Source organism: Mytilus galloprovincialis, chromosome 11, assembly GCF_965363235.1.
Source record: "Mytilus galloprovincialis chromosome 11, xbMytGall1.hap1.1, whole genome shotgun sequence".
Classification (NCBI taxonomy): domain Eukaryota; kingdom Metazoa; phylum Mollusca; class Bivalvia; order Mytilida; family Mytilidae; genus Mytilus; species Mytilus galloprovincialis.
The window spans coordinates 35,701,858-35,720,261 of NC_134848.1; positions in this window are offsets into that span (position 1 = coordinate 35,701,858).

The following is an 18,404-nucleotide window of genomic DNA, read 5'->3' on the forward strand; positions in this document are numbered from 1 at the left end:
GGGGGAAATTTGGATTGCCACTGGAAAATGATGGTAAATTGGATAGGGACAGGAATTTTGCCTTGCAACAGGCCACCTACGGACCATCATAGACTTGTTGCAAGGGTTCTTAACGTGCAACGAGCGTGGCACTCTCTTTTAGTGATGTTGCATAATATAATATTCAAGAAACAGACCAAAACATAAAAAACGTTTTATCCAATGACCAATGAACCATTAATAATATAAATATAAATACAAAACTGTAAATGTAGTCTAGTCTGTCTACGGCAAATATTACATAAATCTAAACAAATTGCAACAGAAATGGTTTCAACGGTTTTATAATACCAAAACATGACACAATCATAAATGAAAAGTCTAGAAAAATCGTACGATCTGAAATAATGCTGATTTTAACCAAATAGTTCCTAAAGGTACGAAGATTATCATTTAGTACGCCAGACGATAAAAATCGATGAAAATTATGTTAGCCAAGCAATTGTCAAAAACGAATTCAGATGACTAAACTAACTACAAAGAACATTTCCGACGTAAAACTTACAATCCAGAGTTAGAATTTATTGGTAGAATTATCCCTTTTAAAGATAAAATCACTGAAAATGAAAAAAAAACCGATATAGTTGAGATTTGTATATTGCCGTTTTCAAACGTTTTATTTTGAAGGTGCTTTAAAAGAGGGACGAAAGATACCAAAGGGACAGTCAAACTCATAAATCTAAAACAAACTGACAACGCCATGGCTAAAAATAAAAAAGACAAACAGAAAAACAATAGTACACACGACACAACATAGAAAACTAAAGAATAAACAACACGAACCCCAAGCATTTAACACAATTATTTACAAAGTGAAAAAAGAAAACAAACAGTTGTTTTAAGGAAAATTTATTTATCTATCAACGACATTAGCCCAAAATTACCTCCCCCCGAAAAAAAAATTCAAAAAGATTAAATAAATGTGTACATATAATGTATAAATGTTAGATTTGTTATAACATTCATTGAATACATTTTATAAACGGCCTAAACTGTTCCATTATTGATTACTTTGTTTTTAACTTGGTTACTTTTGTTTTCATCTAAAAGTATTAGGATGGTAAATATAATTTCTGAAAAATTTATCTTTGAAAATATTTGATTTTGTTTTAATTTAACAAAAACATTGATTGATTGATTGTTGGTTGCTTTACGCCGCATTAGCACAAAAGGCTATATCGCGGCGAGAGCTAATTCGAATATTTTTACAATTTAAAGCATATTTTTAAAATAAGACAAAAAGTCCTTCAATATACCAAAATTCCAGACTAAAGCAAATTGATTAGTTTACAAATAAAAATCAACAGTAAGATAACGTGATAAAAATTAAAAACGACTTAAATATAATAACATTTTTATATTCTATAACAAATTTCAATTTCTGTTAAAAATGCAACACTATTTGTAAATGGAACATTATTAAATAAATCATACATATTATTGACATTGAAATGCTTCTTACGAATATCAGCAAAGTCAATAACTGCTGGAGGTGCTGGCGGTTTAGCCAGTTCAACAGCCTGAGTTATGTACTCCTCTCCTATATCACAAACTCCGCATGTGGCTGATACTTTGGAAGCTGATGTTATGATGATCATCTGATATCTGTAGATGTAGTTCCTGATCATATGGGTCGAGTGTGGTTTGATAGTGTTCATTTTAATGATATCGAAACACTGGCCTTTGATAGCACCAGTCGCGGTCAGCATAGCCTAGTGTAGTATTTGACATAGTTTGGCCACCTCGGATGTAAGTGTTGGTGGCTCCTACATTTACAGTCTAGGCTTTTCTCGGAACTCTATATGGGTAATTTGTAGATTGTTGCTCAAGTTTGGCATTTTCTGGAAAAGAAAAGATTAATTTGTTGGCAAAAACAATAAACTATTAATTGCAATAAGATAATTATCAACTAAAATAAGAGTACAAAATAAAAAGTTGATTAAATTTAGAAGATAGCAATATGGAAATGCCTGAATGATGTGTTATATTTATCATCCACATTTCATACACCCTTGATTACATGTAGGTTGCATACATTTCTTAAATCAATTTGGATGAATAATGGTAACTTACCAATATATACAGCCTAAATCAAATCAGGTGGGAACAGTTTCAGAACTGGCCAAAATATCAAGATTTTCGAATTGTCCAATGAAGACCTGCCTGAAATAGAAACAGGGTTAAAAAAAATTAATTCAGAGATTAAAAGCAGCCAAAGGAGTTACATTAAGAAGGTCAACTATCAAATCCAAAATCATGACAGAAGATGAGAAGCAAGAGGCAAAACGTTTGGGTCATGTTAAGAAGCAAATGCAATTGCAGATTGCTGAACACCTGTCAGGCTGTAGTAACACCCGGTTTCAGTGGAACAAAGAGAGGCACACTCAAGTTTTACGACGTCAAGTTTAGTGTTGGAATCAATAATATGTCAGCGTATAACAGTACGGAGAAGTTTGTGGTTCAGAAGGAAGAATTTTCCATGATTTAAGTGTGAGAGTACGCCAGTACCAATGGTGCTCACTTCTACATTTACCTGAATGTTAATGTGATATCTATGTCAGAGATTGGTTTAATATAACAGTAGTCCTTCTTGCGTGACCCATACCGGTACTGATGTAGTACTACAATTACGTCTTAATGATAAAATCTGGGCATCATATCCTAGCATCATTTATATGAATGGGAAAAACAAGTATTTGTTTTATTTGCCTCAAAATTCCCTTTTTAATTAAATGCAATGAAACAATAGATAATGGAACTTTTTACGATCACCTATGGCCTGATCACAAGCGTCATCAAACCATGGTTTGCCGAGGTCTTAGGAATAGTTTAGTCAGCAATTGACGTTAAAACTGTATTAAAAGTTAAAATTGGATCTTGTATAGTCTCAAACATCTTTGACTGAAGTTCCGCTTGACAGAGATTCTCAAACAAATACCAGTCCGCCTTGTCTAGTTTCCAACGTGGTACTCTCTGTTGGGCAGAAGTAAAAAGATGTTAAAGTACTATTGGAAAGTGATCACTTCCACATAGATCATCATGAACACGCCATGAATAATTCAGAAGAGAGGGATCGCAAATAGTGATATCAATAGAAGCATAAGACCCGTTTCCAGGATGAAGATAAGTATTAGATCCATCATTAAAAATGCATAATCCTTCTTGAGAGACAAAGTTCTCAATGATCTTACCTTTGGCATTATGAGTCTTGCTACCCCATAATGGATTGTCGGCATTGAAGTCGCCCATAAGTATAAATGGTGAGGGTAATTGATCAGTGAGGTTTTTGAGTTTTGCTTTATCTATAATTAAATTGGGTGGAATATATATCGAACATAATGTAATTGTTTTGTCTAATGATAAACGAATTGCAACTGCCTGCAGATCCGTGGTGAGTTGGACTGTGCTATGAATGACGTTATCCTTCACAAAAATGGATGAAATATTTCAGTATTGTGTGTACATGTTAAAATAGAAAGCAAGGACATCCAAATGTTTATTACTCACCCACCCCCATATGACAACAACAAATATAATCAGGAACCAGAGAATGTAGAGTGTATTCTTCGACTCACAAAAGACATAAATACAGCTGGGCATAGTTTAACATAAAAGTTTCTTGTTTTCTTGCATTTGTCTGACATAAACAATCATTTTATAGATGATGTCAGGAGTAATTACTGAAAGGTTGAATTATAGTAAAACATTAATCAGAAACTTGCTTTACAACACTAAAAATACATGTTGAGTCCTTCCATAAACAGGAAAACTTAGATACCTTACTTGTACAATGTATATGCCCCCTTTTTATAGGAAGTGTGTTGGCCTTTTCATTCATAGTGGAATAGTCACAATGAAATAAGTTCATGTTGAACATGTTCACCATTTGCTGACAAAGACTCCAGTATTTTTCAGTAATTTTCGCATACTAGTTTACATTGTGACTGACATGCCCCTTCGCCTGTACACATGTTTGTGTACATTCCAGACTGATACACAACATGTTGTACACGTATAAATCCGTATGTTGACAAGGACACAGGTGCTAACTACTATAAATAAAATCGATATATACAATATATTACAAACCAAACAAGTAATAAAAATATATTTACTTTGGAACAAACAGCTTTGTGTTTATTAATGCGCTCAACGTTCAGCTGATCGCGGGGTCGTCCACAGGCCTTGATCCAACGGCGACATTTCTCTAAATCACGTTTAGGTTTTGGAAAAGGAATAAATTTATGGCCTTGTATTCGCTCTGGATATCTCTCGTCATTATTACACTTTCCCCGTGCACATCGGACAACCATTTTGATGAGAACATACAAGAAAATAATCGTTTGTTTATCCTTTCCCACAACGGTAAATGCGTTTGTTTGTGGGACAAAGATGATGGCCAACTTTTGACCTGTGCATCTAATTAAAATCAACGTTCTGATTATTTTTAGTTTTATATCGGAACCGTGAATTCCAAGTGACTTTTGAGTTGTTTCATTATTTGCATCAAAATTATTTCAAACATTTTGAAGTTTACCAAAGAATTATAAAAAACCTATATCATTTCAAATTTTTTAAAATTACTCCGACAGCCCACTATTCCTACAGCCCATTACTCCGAAAGCCCACTATTCCGACAACCCATTATTACGACAGCCCATTATTCCGACAATGCATTTTTCTTATGTGTATAGGTAAATTTTCTCTAAAAAATACCAACTCCGTTCTCTGTAATATTCGTGGTTGTCCGTTTTGATCCCAATTATTCTTTCCATTCGGGACATAAGTCTCAGTATATTGGAGTAGATACACTTGCTTATTGCAACTGCTCAGTCCTTACCCTGGTCGCTCTTTCGTTTTACGTGTCTGGGTATTTTTTTTTTTTACAATTCATCGTTTGTGTGTCCACTGTCAGTCTGTGCTGTTTTATTTCGCTGTGTTTTTTTGTGTGTGACTTGATCTACCTTCTTTCACTACATCGTTGGTTAGGCAGCAACCATTAGATTTTCGGGGGGGGGGGGGGGGTAGGGACAAACTTTTTTTCCAAAAAAACCATAGCCCCCCCGAAAATCAAATGGTTGCTGCCTTACAATTATGTTGTCAATAAGAAAGTCCAGCATAATGATTACTTATTCCTCTGTGTAGCATGTTTTACCCTTTTGTTCACTATCAACATAATATGCCCTATGGTATCCCAAAGTAATAAATTTATAGCGTATGCTACCACTTTTATGATGTAAAGTATTGTGGATTATTTCTTTTAGAGGACAATGACAAGCCTTCATGGCAAAATCAAAAAATAAAACTATGAAACGTCTTAACTTACAATTTGTACACATTGTATATTATTATAGTCCTTCCCTCTACAACCTTAAGGTTTGTGTATCCTTCTGTAGCCATTTTTGTACGAACTTTTCAAAACTTCAATTGTATCAAAACTACAGATATAATTAATAATAGAGAAAGACCATTTTGTACATATTCCAAGGGGAAACTTGATGCAAAGCATTATTTTTTACTGTTTCATTGCATTTGATAGAAAAAGAGGATTTGTGGCAAATAAGGGAGCTACCATTTGATTTTTATGGGGGGGGGGGGGGGGGGCTAGGATGAAAATTTTTGTCCTGCATTTTGTTTAGCTGTTATCTCTGTCCTGCATTTTTATTTTTCACTTTGTTCGGTCCTGCCTTTTTATTTTTAGTTTATCCTGACTTTTTTTTACCAAAATTGTCGTCCTGACTTTTTTTTTTGCAAGTGTCTCATCCTGCCTTTTTTTTTTACTCAAAACTCCTGTCCTGCCTATTTTTTTAAAAATTTCATCCTAGCCCTCCCATAAAAATCAAATGGTAGCTCCCTAAATCAAGATTTTTATAGAAAATCCACAGCCTTTATCCTTGTACTCTCATATTTGGCAATTTGATGACTGAAAGATATAGGATTATTGCATGCAGTACTAGCATTGATTTCCTTAAAACGAGTTTATAAATGTAGTTATTGGTTAAAACAAATATAAATATGGCCAAAATCAATGTACATCTTTTAGGGTGCGCTCGACTTTAATGACTCAGCACGAGGTGTTTTATAATTTACAGGGTGCTTAGAACTTTTTGTAAAAAATAAATACTAGCACATGATAGAAAATCAAGTGAGTAATTTATGTTTCAAATTTTATAACAAAAATCTCTGTATTAAAGGCTGTGGATTTTCTATAAAAATCTTGATTTATTTTCCACAAAGTCCACAGGCACTTGTTTCTGTCAATAAATTAAATAATTGTCCTGTTTCCAATTACTAAGAAAATTTTAAAACAGCCCTATATGAAAGTCTTGTTATGACTTAAAATTTAGTCCGATAACGGAAACAATATCCGTAGGAAAATAATGACGATAAGGATGATGTTGAGGATGATGATGATCATGTGGATGCACATGACGAAGATAAGGAAGTGTTTATTCAAAACTCAGGAGACGTTTCAACTCCAAGAAGATGATGAAAGTCAAACAGATCTAGAACTGAACCTCACGTTGGAATTAATATTAGTCCGTAGAGAACATCTTTCTTATCCATTATCCGTATTTTATAAACTAATAATGTGTGGCCGGTAGAAATAGACACCGGTTTGGATAATGTTATATTTGTAATAGATTTGCCTTGATGTTCCTAGGTTAATGTCCCTTAATTTGGACAGAATAATTATTTAGTATTTAAATATGTATTTACCTGTTCTGATAAAGTCACCCTGATAAATGATCATTTGATATTCAGTCGGAGTCGGCCTTGCACAGGCCTCCAAATACTCTCCTGATCTAAAATAGTACCACTCAAGTCCAGAGTTAACCACACTAAGGTGCAGTTCGCAAGAGTTAGTCACCCTTGTAGGTGCAACTTTTACTTCTTACAAAACACAACGCGAAGCAAATTTACTTAACCTTTAAGACTAACTCTGGGAACACTTTCTTTTCATTTTACATTTGAAATAACTCTATTTTTAAACTTTAGATAAGAAAGTTTTCTGACTCAAGACATAAGTGCGAGGAACCAAATGGGACTATTGAATTCTTGTCCCTGCACCTAAACAAAATTAACAGAGGAGTACATTATGAGAAAATTGTTGGTCAAACTAGATAATCATTGTTTGCACATATATCTTGAAAAAGAAAAACAAATCGGTTGTTTAATGGGTCATGGGCGAATATAAAAAGAAAGATGTGGTATGATTTTCTATGAAACAACTTTCCAAAAAAGACCAAAATGACAAAGAAATTTACAACCATAGGGCACTCTACAGCCTTTGAAAATCACCAAATCCAAAACTGCGTTCTAAATTTTAAAACAATTTTATCATTTTCCATAAATTTTATGCTGCCATAACCATAGTTGCATATGTTTAATCTGTATTTCAGATCAAACATGTTTAATGCACAGATAAGCCATCCGATCAACATGAAGCAGAATTGAAATGGATATTGGAAGGTGTAAAACAGAAGAAAGACAAGTTTGGAAAGACCACAATATATGTTAACTCTATTGCTCTTTGTGAAAACTTATATATACGGATACACTCAGAGCTAAAATCTGCCGCTTATAATGGGGGAAACAATCATTCAAAACCGCATGCTTGAAATGTACCATGCTCACATAGATGAGGAATCCACGCAAAGAATCATGGATCAATTTATTTCCATAGACAGTAACATTCGTTGATTGATTGATTGTAGGTTGCTTAACGTCCAGTGGCAAATATTTCATGCATATTCAGGACGAGAACAAGTTCACAATAAATACAATAGGTAGGTCTTGTCACAATAGAGGCCATCTGGGATGATGGTCGGGCAAATTTGGACTGCCACTGGAAAATGAGGGTTTATTGGATAGGGACAGAAATTTTGCCTGGCAACAGGCCACCTACGGACCCCTCAAAGAGTTGTTGCAAGGGTTCTTAACGTGCAAAGAGCGTGGCACTCTCTCTACACGAGACATCGGATTTAACGCGAGACAATCAACATGAAGCAGATTGCAAGACATGTAATACAATTATATGTCTCTGATCGTACTAAAAAGTCGCGCATATATTATATAAATGATAATTTAAATATAATAATTTCAGGTCATACAATTTAAATATCCCGTTACGCCTTTTACGATTAAACCCCAATCGAATTACTAGTGACAATTTACCTGTACAATAATGTCACGTTTAGTTGGACGACACAAAGGAAGTGGGCGTTGTTCGATGTTTACTCACCTTTGAACGAGGTCAGATTTGTTTCGACCAGTTTTTAACCCTCTGCATTCAAGCCAGCGTTTGAGCTGAACATTCACGTAGTTGTCAAGATCATCGAAATCAATTTTAGCTCCCGGTACATCGTCAGAATTCAAAGTATTTTTTTGATAGGATTGTGTAGACGCCATAGATTGTATGAGGCTGGGTCACGTGACTAAAATATGAATATTCATTACCCAGCTATGACGTATCGACCGATGTTTGCTATACTCTCAGAATGCTGGATACCATCCATGCTGGTCTGTGTCCACACTTGGTTTAAAATATTTTTTTAATTTCAACTATTTTCGCGTTTTTTCTATATTATATTAACATAAATATACTAGAAATAACCTACATTTGCCATTTACTATCAATTCCATATTTACTATCCACAGCAGGTCAATGATATGTATTTATGTTGATATAATATAGAAAAAATGCGAAAATAGTAGAAATTAAAAAATATTTAAACTTAAAATTTACAAAGTCGGACGTAAACACTGTATCGCAACTGGTTAAAATTGTTGACAATTCTGACAAATGCAATAGGTCAGAAGTCTACAATGAAAATGACGATGACGAAAACAGCTTAAAGTGGTACAGATGGGATAATTTCTTCACTAAATATTTTAAACCACTCCGAGGTATAGGAAAATTCCATCACTTCAGATTTACCAGTGACGAAGTAGGAGTCGTATTTGCGAGAGAAACTCTTGATCAACCGGAGAAAAGACTGGTCCACCTAAGGAAAGCGCAAACCTTCCGGAGTTGCTCACGACACTTCCAGAAGTAATTCAGCCAGCAGGGCTGATAGAGGAGAGAAGGCGTTATCTGTACAATGAAGTCCGTCCTTTTGTTCAGTTTAATTTTCGTGACGAATTTTGTCCTCGTGCTTCAGAGGAGTAACATTTTACATATACTGGTTAAAGTTGGATTGAAACTTGAGAATTATGTATTGCTCCATTGTAACAATCTTATAAATTAAATTAAATATTGTATACAAATGTATGTTTTCATGTTTCTCTTTATTAAGAGAAAAGGACCGATACAGAATAAAATTAATGCACGATAACGTTAATTTCAGGACGTTGTCGTGAGAACTGATGTTAAATATATGTATCTGTCAATTTGAAAACTTTGAAATGGCGAAACTTTTTAAAATAGAAAGTTAGAGTAAAACGGTTTTTTGTATTCAAATTGTATGACTATCAGCAAAATTAAAATGAACAAAACTTAGAGATTTTTTTTTGCATAAGGTCGATTTCTATCCGTGCAAACGCGACACCACCGAATTATTCAATTTATTCAAATGTCTCTTAAATAGTAGTAAAAGGAGAAGGAATGCTTCTATCAGAACACTATAGTTTCAACAAATTTTAAATTAATCTTCACAAAATAATTTTCCTTTTTGATTTTTTGTTTAGATATACCAATTTTTTATGAAAGTCATTTATTTTCAGAAATGAAGATTACATGTAATTTTGCAAACAGAACAGTGTATGCAACTGCGGCTTGCACACAAATATCTCCCACTTTTCAGGGATTGATTCGTTTTGGCGGAATACATTTTAATTTATCAGATTTTTCCTGATAGGCTTATGTTTCATCAACAGACGGGTTAACTAACGCCTTGGACACTAAATGGCCAAGTATTAAGGAAATAATTGATGTAATAAAATTAGCTGCCTTTTTAAATATAGATTCTTTGAATTTGATGTACATTTTTCAAAAATTTAACATTACTTGTGAAAATGCATTTTATTATATACGTACAATTGTACATTTAAAATCAAGCGGTTATTTAGACATGAGTGATTTTATTTGATTCGATATCACAAATGCCAGGATAAGTGTTAATTTTTTACTCTTCGATTCAAAAATTATTTTTACCTCAAGTAGAAAAGTACATACTTTATCTACGTATCAACTAAATCACAGAACTAGAAAATTAATGTGTCGATGCATTATATGCAAATGTCTGAGACAAATCCGTTTTAATTATTTAAATCAAATAACAAATTAATTCTTTAAAAATCTAAAATAAATATTTTTATTATTTCTTTATTTATATAATATAGAGTTCATCAACTTAATTTCGATTTTACCACAAAAATTAATAATATGATATCTATTTTCAGAGATGGAAATAACGTGCTCATTTAAAAATTCCCATGTTAAAGCAACCTCAGCACTAATCACCAAACCGCCGATATTTCAAGGACTACTGCGGTTTCGGGAAAACGAAATTAATTTATCTGAGTTTTCATTTCATGCTTTTATATATATTAATAAAATATTTCATTCAGGTCAAATCAAAGTGTTTTCCGTCAAGGAGATAATTGATATCATTCATTTATCTTCATTTTTAAATACTAATGCACATGATGTGATGTGGATAATTAACAAATTTCACATAAGTTGTGAAAATGCAAGAAATCACATAAATCTTATTGTACATTTTAATTCAAGAGATTACCAAGAACTAGCCACAAATATAAGATATGAAATTATCCAGAGTAGGATTACCATACAGTTTGTGTTGCAAGATTATAAGAAACCATTTTCAATGAATAGAGACGTGCACATACAAAGTATGTATATATACGATTAAAAGAACAAACGCGTGCTAACCTGTATGTGTATAATCTTTGTAAATTTTATAGACGTATACGCATAGTATGTAAAAATAATAAAGTTTTAAAGAACAAAACCCGTATTTTCGTCGATTTTTTTTTATTTAATACATCTTCGTAATATTCCATATTTTAGTTTAATAATAGAACAAATACAGAAGACAATCATTCTTAAAGAAATTTTAAATCGCGAGTTGAGAAGAAAAATGAAATGTCAGGAAATCAATCCATTTTCTACAAGTGTTAGAAACAAACTAATGTCTCGCTACATTGAAGACCTGTAAGTGACCTTCTGCTGTTGTTTTTTTCTATGGTCGGGTTGTTGTCTCTTTGACACATTCCCCATTTCCATTCTCAATTTTATTATAACCATTCTAGAGTTCCATGTTAGATTGCGACGATTTCGTAAATATACTGCCTTCACAAATTCTTTGAGCAGACAAAGAGGCAAATGATTATAACAGCATCATATAAAAAATAATTAAAAAAAAAATATATATATATATATAAATAACTATAGGATTGAACTATTAAAAAATCATCATAATAACACATTATTTTTTACATTTCACACGTTTTTGTATATATCATATTTTATGCAAATATATAAAATTGTATTGTATATCATACTTACTGGTGATATGCCAACAAAAACCGATATTCTCAACAAATAAATGAAATAAATTTTGCCCTACAACAGGCCAACTACGGGCCCTCAATGAGTTGGTGTAAGGGTTCTTAAGGATACCAGAAAAACTTGTTGATTTTATTAAAATATCAGCCTGATTTATATTTGCAAATATGGAAAGGGATTATTTTCAATAGTCTCCTACCTACAAAACTATTGATTTGATATTTGGTATATTGTTTTAGCAGGATCAAGTTAAAACAAAATTCTAGTAGGGTTTGTTGTGCAGAGTTATATATGGTTCTTCGACTTGTTTTGTTTTGAAGACAAACAAAGAGGATCAAAGAACAAAAACGTCAATGTTTTCTCAATTTTTCTTAATGAGTTCAATGGAAGAGTATGTTGGACAATTAAAATTAATGTTTTATCAACTATTAGAAAACATATTAAAAGTAAAAAGTGATAGTATTTAATATATATTTGATGTATAAATGTGAGTACTATGAATCTTACAACGTTATTCTACATTTTGCATATGACCTGTAGAAAGATTCACCGGTTTGCTCTGATCATTTATCTATGAATAAAACAATCAACTTGCCTTATGCTAGGCATTTTATTGAATTGCGCCTATATGCTTGAGTGGTCTAGCACGTTGGGCCTAAATAAAAACAATTTGCCGCCACAATACCTAGGTAGCAGGTTCAAATCCTGGCGCGGGAACTGTTTTTAAAAGAAATCTGTTTGACCTTTTGATACAATTTTGAACAATATTGAAAATTCAAATATTGTGTTCGTTTGAAAGTTCGAAGTGTCTGTAGAATTAAGTGGTTTTGTATCGAAAACAAAATTTGTTTCTTTTTGTGCATACACACTGAATAAATATATTCTTTGTTTTTTTATTTCCATTTCTACTCTTTTCTCGTAGAATATAAAATAAATAATAGCCGACAATGGCCATGTTTATAGTAAATCTTTTTCAGAAAGAAATGTACTTAATAGCCATTTGAATTATTTTTCAGATGAATAGGAAGCAAAGGACAATGAGAGCAACCATTACAGCTATATGTACCTTCCCTTGACCATTTATAATATGAATGGAACGGTCCTTGCCTGCTATTGCAAAGGATAGTATAACATTTTTATCAGGTAATAGATCATTGGCAGCTGTAGATATTTTGGAAGATGTTGTATGATTGCCTTTGATGTTGAGACTTAATTTTTTTCTTTCAATTAAACAAAATATGAACCGTGATTTTGTCAAGTGGTCATATTATTCATTGGTTTTATGTATAACTAATGTATTGAAAATTACTTTGATAAAATAAATGTGAAAAGAGAGCGTTATTGAAATATATTAAAACTAATGGACTTTAGTATTTCGCAGCTTTCTTCAAGATTTTCCTGTTCTTCATCTGAAGAAGTCTAAAATTACCAATCTCATATCAGCCTATAAAAAAAACCGGTCTCTTTCATATTTTACAATATATGCAAGACGCTGAAAATGAAATGAATCGTCAAAACTACAGAAAGTACATTGAAGATTGTTGCTGCAGAAATGCAACATTTTATCTACACAATAAAATCGATTATATAAAAGAAAAATAATTAGGGTCTCGTTAACATCATTTTCCTACCAACAAAACTGAGTTCATCAATAGGGACTATATAAAATCAATTATACGTCTACTGCCCGTTATCCTGTTCCTACCAGTAAACTGAGTTGTCTTATTTATTTCATGAAAAAGGTAAGTTGTATACAGTTATTTGAAGAAAGAAATTAATCGTCAATTAATATTATATAGTTAAATAAATATCAATATAAATATATGTTCAAATATAACATTTTATTCAATGCGTTTCACTAATGTATAACAGAAATAATGAACGTAATTTACAAGGTTATTCAAGCAATATCAGAAAAAGAAATACATGTGGTATTGTCAACTGATAATGTTATTTATTGTTAATCTGTATGATTGTGCAATGTGCTATTCCATCATGTTTATGATCAAGAAAAGAAAGGGGCCTTTGTTTAATACCATAAGCATGTGTTTTGTTATCTTTTATAGAAATAAGTTTTAGTGAACAAGCTGACGACATTGAGAGGATTACAGATGCTATCCCCAAGCCTTTATTTACGGCAGTGTCCTCTTTAGACAACCGAAGAATTTTTCTGAAACAAAAATTGAAAAAAGAATAATTTTAAAGATAATTACACATTGACATCAATATTTCAAATTATTGCTGTTTTGTTAATTTTTCCTTTGAAGGTCAAAAGCAAAAAAAGTTTCATTGAACAAAAATATTGATATTGATTCAAATTATTGCTGATCTCTAAGCATTGTCAATGCAAGCGTCCCTTTAGTCATGGGCAAAACAGCAATACACATATTATGATAGGCCCTTTTCACTCAATCTCTCACTCTCGATGTTAACGTCTATAGTGAGAAAACTAATCTCGTGAAGATGACCAACAATAATCTATATAAAACTAGTAATAACTTTTGTATTATATCTTTCATTGTTTTCAAAAAGGTCAACAAACTTGGACAAACATCTGGAAAAACTGAAATTTTGATATTGATTTTCTGTATATTTTCAGTCAGAAGAAACATCATTCCTCACATAGTACAGATAGCTGCCAAGGAACACAGAACTCAAACCAGTTTCAACCGTTACATACCACCACAGCCACCAATGTCGAAAAGGTGACTGGTATTGTTTTGGATGGACGAAAGCTTTTTTACAAAGGGGTTGAACTAGACTTTGTTAATATAAAGGTTGCCATATCTGATTTTTTTATGTGGTTAAATCTATTCAGTTATGCTGTACTTGTAGCACATAATGGGAAAAAATTGATTTTCGGGTTTTGTCAACAGCTTTTTATAACTGTAATATGTATGATAATTTTACTCAGATTGTTATGGGATTTATAGACTCATTGGCCCTTTTTAGATCAAACTTTCCCAAAATAGAAAAATATAATCAGCCATTTTGAGCACATTTTTGTAAGGAGGAATATAATGCCCACAATGCTGTGGATGATGTCAATATGCTTGATAAAATACTTACATTTTGTATTGCTGCTAATGTTTCTAAAGAACTATTGCTTAAACTTTGTTACAATTCTAATTCTCATTTACTGAAGAAAGAGTCTCTAATAATGAAAAAATTAATGTGTTCTGTGGAACAAAAAATGGGCAATATGTTTTCAGAATTGTGAGATTGCTTGAAGAAGTGATCTTTTATGTCATGACTTGTATTATAATCTTTTTACGTCGTAACTACAATCCCCTTCCCTTTCATGAATATGACCTACCGAATTAGACTATTTACCGGATTTGTAATCACTTAAGCAACACGACGGGTGCCACATGTGGAGCAGGATCTGCTTACCCTTCCGGAGCACCTGAGATCACCCCTAGTTTTTGGTGGGGTTCGTGTTGTTTATTCTTTAGTTTTCTATGTTGTGTCGTGTGTACTATTGTTTTTCTGTTTGTCTTTTTTATTTTTAGCCATGGCGTTGTCAGTTTGTTTTAGATTTATGAGTTTGACTGTCCCTTTGGTATCTTTCGTCCCTTTTCTATACTTTAGTACTATGTTTGAGCAGTTATTATAAATTTGTATGTATGGGTAATTTTTTTGGTATATTTGTGTATTCAAAATATTCTATCATGCATTATTTTTCTGTGATATCATAAATGACTTCATAAACATTTTTCTAAAAGTTGCTACCATTTAGAATCAAAATGAATTGTGCTTACTTGTTTTCTCTCAAATTGACCAAATTGTGTGATTTATTAGTCAAAGTTCAGTTTTCTTGTAATTTGTTGTATGAAATAATTATTCAGCCTTCATGTATCAACATTTTATGTTACCTTTATCTCAAATACATAAATTTGCTAATTTAATGTATTACATTTAGTGTAACATTATTTTTTTAAATTCAACATAAGTCGATAATAAACATTGAAATAGGTATGACATTTCTGGTTGTCCACTTTTGTAAGCTTTCTCTTTTTTTTTAAACTGAAAATGTATTTGTAATTCAATTAGAATTTGCTTTACTGACAAATTTTATAGAAAAAGTCTTTTTTTATGATATAAATATGATCTTATTTATTTGTATCCTTTTTACCATCATGACCATGATTATACTTTATTTAAAAAATATCAGTAAACTTTGCAAATAAATATTGAAATTTTATTGAATTTATGTTTTACTATGTGCATGAAGGAGTATAAACCTGATCAAACATATTTCAAGGGAGATAATTGACCTGAGTTCAATGTGAAACAGGAATGATGGGGTATTCTTTAGTGAGCTGTAGTTAATGCTGTCATGAAATCAAAGAATAGTCACCCTCTGGATTCAATAAAGCCTGATGGTGTTTATGTAATGTCCGGTGCTACACATTGGACAAAATTGGAAATATTTGGCAAAACTATAAATATTGTCTATGTTTTCATTCTTCAAAAACCTCAAACAAATATCTTTGCAACTATAAAACACATTATTCATTTTTCACGTACATATAAAAAGAGGACATACATCCATACATGTATTTTACTATGTTGCTTAAATAAATGTTTTAACCAATAGATCCAATTAGTTGATATTCACTAAATAAAGGATAGGGTTCAATCTTTAGGTCAAAGGGTCAAATGTCAAGGGCATACAGAAATGAAAGTAAATAAATATGTATACTAAGTACTACTTTTAATTCATCCTACTTTTAACACGTTTCAATTACTTATTTTTCAAAAAAAACGAGAGAATTGTTTAATTTCAGGTCCTAAAATAACCTTGACCTTGGACCTTTTGATCTCAATGTTGAAGTTATTTCTTTATGTACTGCAGATCATAAAGTTATCAAAAACTCACATGTCATAAATTTATTTCCCTCAACAGATGAATTGCAGATGAAGCAATTCTTTTAATAAAGTTTACTTTAAAATGTGAGCAAAAAAAGGGATCATGGTCTAATTTTAGCTCCTAAAATTACTTGACCTTTGACCTGTTGACCCCAAAAGGTCGAAAACAAGCCTTGATCCTTTGGATATCATTCAATGGTCTTTATTAACAAAGGTCATGAAAATTATGAGATCAATAGGTAGATACACTTTTGAAAATTTAGCAAAAAAGGAGATTATTGTCCTATTTTAGCTCCAAAAATGACCTTTGACCTTTACATGTCATAAATATCAAAGTTAATTATTATTATGAGTTTATATAAAGGATATTGAGTTTTTCTAAAGATTTACATAAATTATACCAAATAACATCAGAACAGTGATACCAAGTCTCCATTTAGGATCTGCGACCTTGACATTATAAATAAAAATTCTCGAAATCGGTACGGTAAAAGTTTCTAATTTTTTTTTAAGGATGCAACAATATGTATAGTTAATTTAAATGTCAATTTTTAATGCTCTGCTTAAATATTTACTTTTGATCTGGTGAAGATATAAGATTGACAAATTTTAGAATTTCCCCCTTTTTCTATTATCAGTAACAATAACACTGTTCTAAAAATAGAAAGGCAATTTTTTTTTAAGGTTACAAGGTAACATGTAAAGTCCCTTTTAAAAGAAAGATTAGTAAATTATACTATATAGGTTTTTTTTAAATTACATACTACTTAAACCCCTTAATTGCATATGAGGACAAAAAAGAGGTGTCACTGTAACCCAGCTCTGTTGTTAACCTAAAATAAATTGCGGATTTTTATTTCATAATAATCTAAAACTCTCAAACTCCCCTCTGCCTACGTGATATCCTGAATTTTACTCATACATTTTCATAAAAAATAAATCCTGACATACCGACCCGGGGACCTAATATACTCAGTTTGTGTAGAAAGTCACTGACCGACCACAATTTGACATATTTCTGTCATTGCGGACTTTAATTTATTATCCCTATCTACCATTATAGTATTTGTTCCACCAGTTAGAACATCTGAATCATCAACGATGTCCAGTGTTCTGCCTAGAACTATTTTGTCTTGAAATATTCGCTAAATGATCATTTATGTTGTTTGGTTTGCAGATTGAAATACTAGCATCAATCGTTTCCTGTATTGTACTTTCGTCTGATGTATTGTGTTATTCGTTTATTTCATCAACATTCTCATCATCTCGTACGTTTAAGGTCGTATTTCATTATCCAGTAGAAGTACATCATTCTCTTCATTAGTATGACTCTCCGAATCCTAGACGATATTTTCGCCTGTAATTGCTGTTTTTTCGACCACTATAACCTCACCTACAACTGTTTCCATGTGTTAAAAACGTTTTACCAAAATTCATGTTATTCTTTTTTCTATGAACATGAAATAGTTATCAAAAGTACAAGGATTATAATTTTATACGCAAGACGCGCGTTTCGTCTACATAAGACTCATTAGTGACGCTCATATCAAAATAGTTAAAAAAAGCCAAATAAATTCAAAGTTGAAGAGCATTGAGGACCCAAAATTCCAAAAAAAATGTGATAAATCGTAACAGAAGTAGAATATTTGCATGTATACAATTTCTAGTTCATTGCGAGGCATTTATTTTTTCTTTCTAGTTATATGACTCTGAAAGATTGGGTTTTTTACCCGAAAAATGGCTTTCAATTCGAATCTTTGTCTTCATTTGATCTTTGGTGTCTTTAACAAAAATGTCGTCTGTATTATGACGCAATGTTTAAACAGGGTTATGTATACGCTACAAAGAGACGCGTTTTCGTTGATAACAGTAAAGCTTTTCATCGATGTTGATGGTTGTCAATGACGTCACTGACATGACTAGCAATCGGACGTCAAAATTTGAGGCACCGGATAGTTTT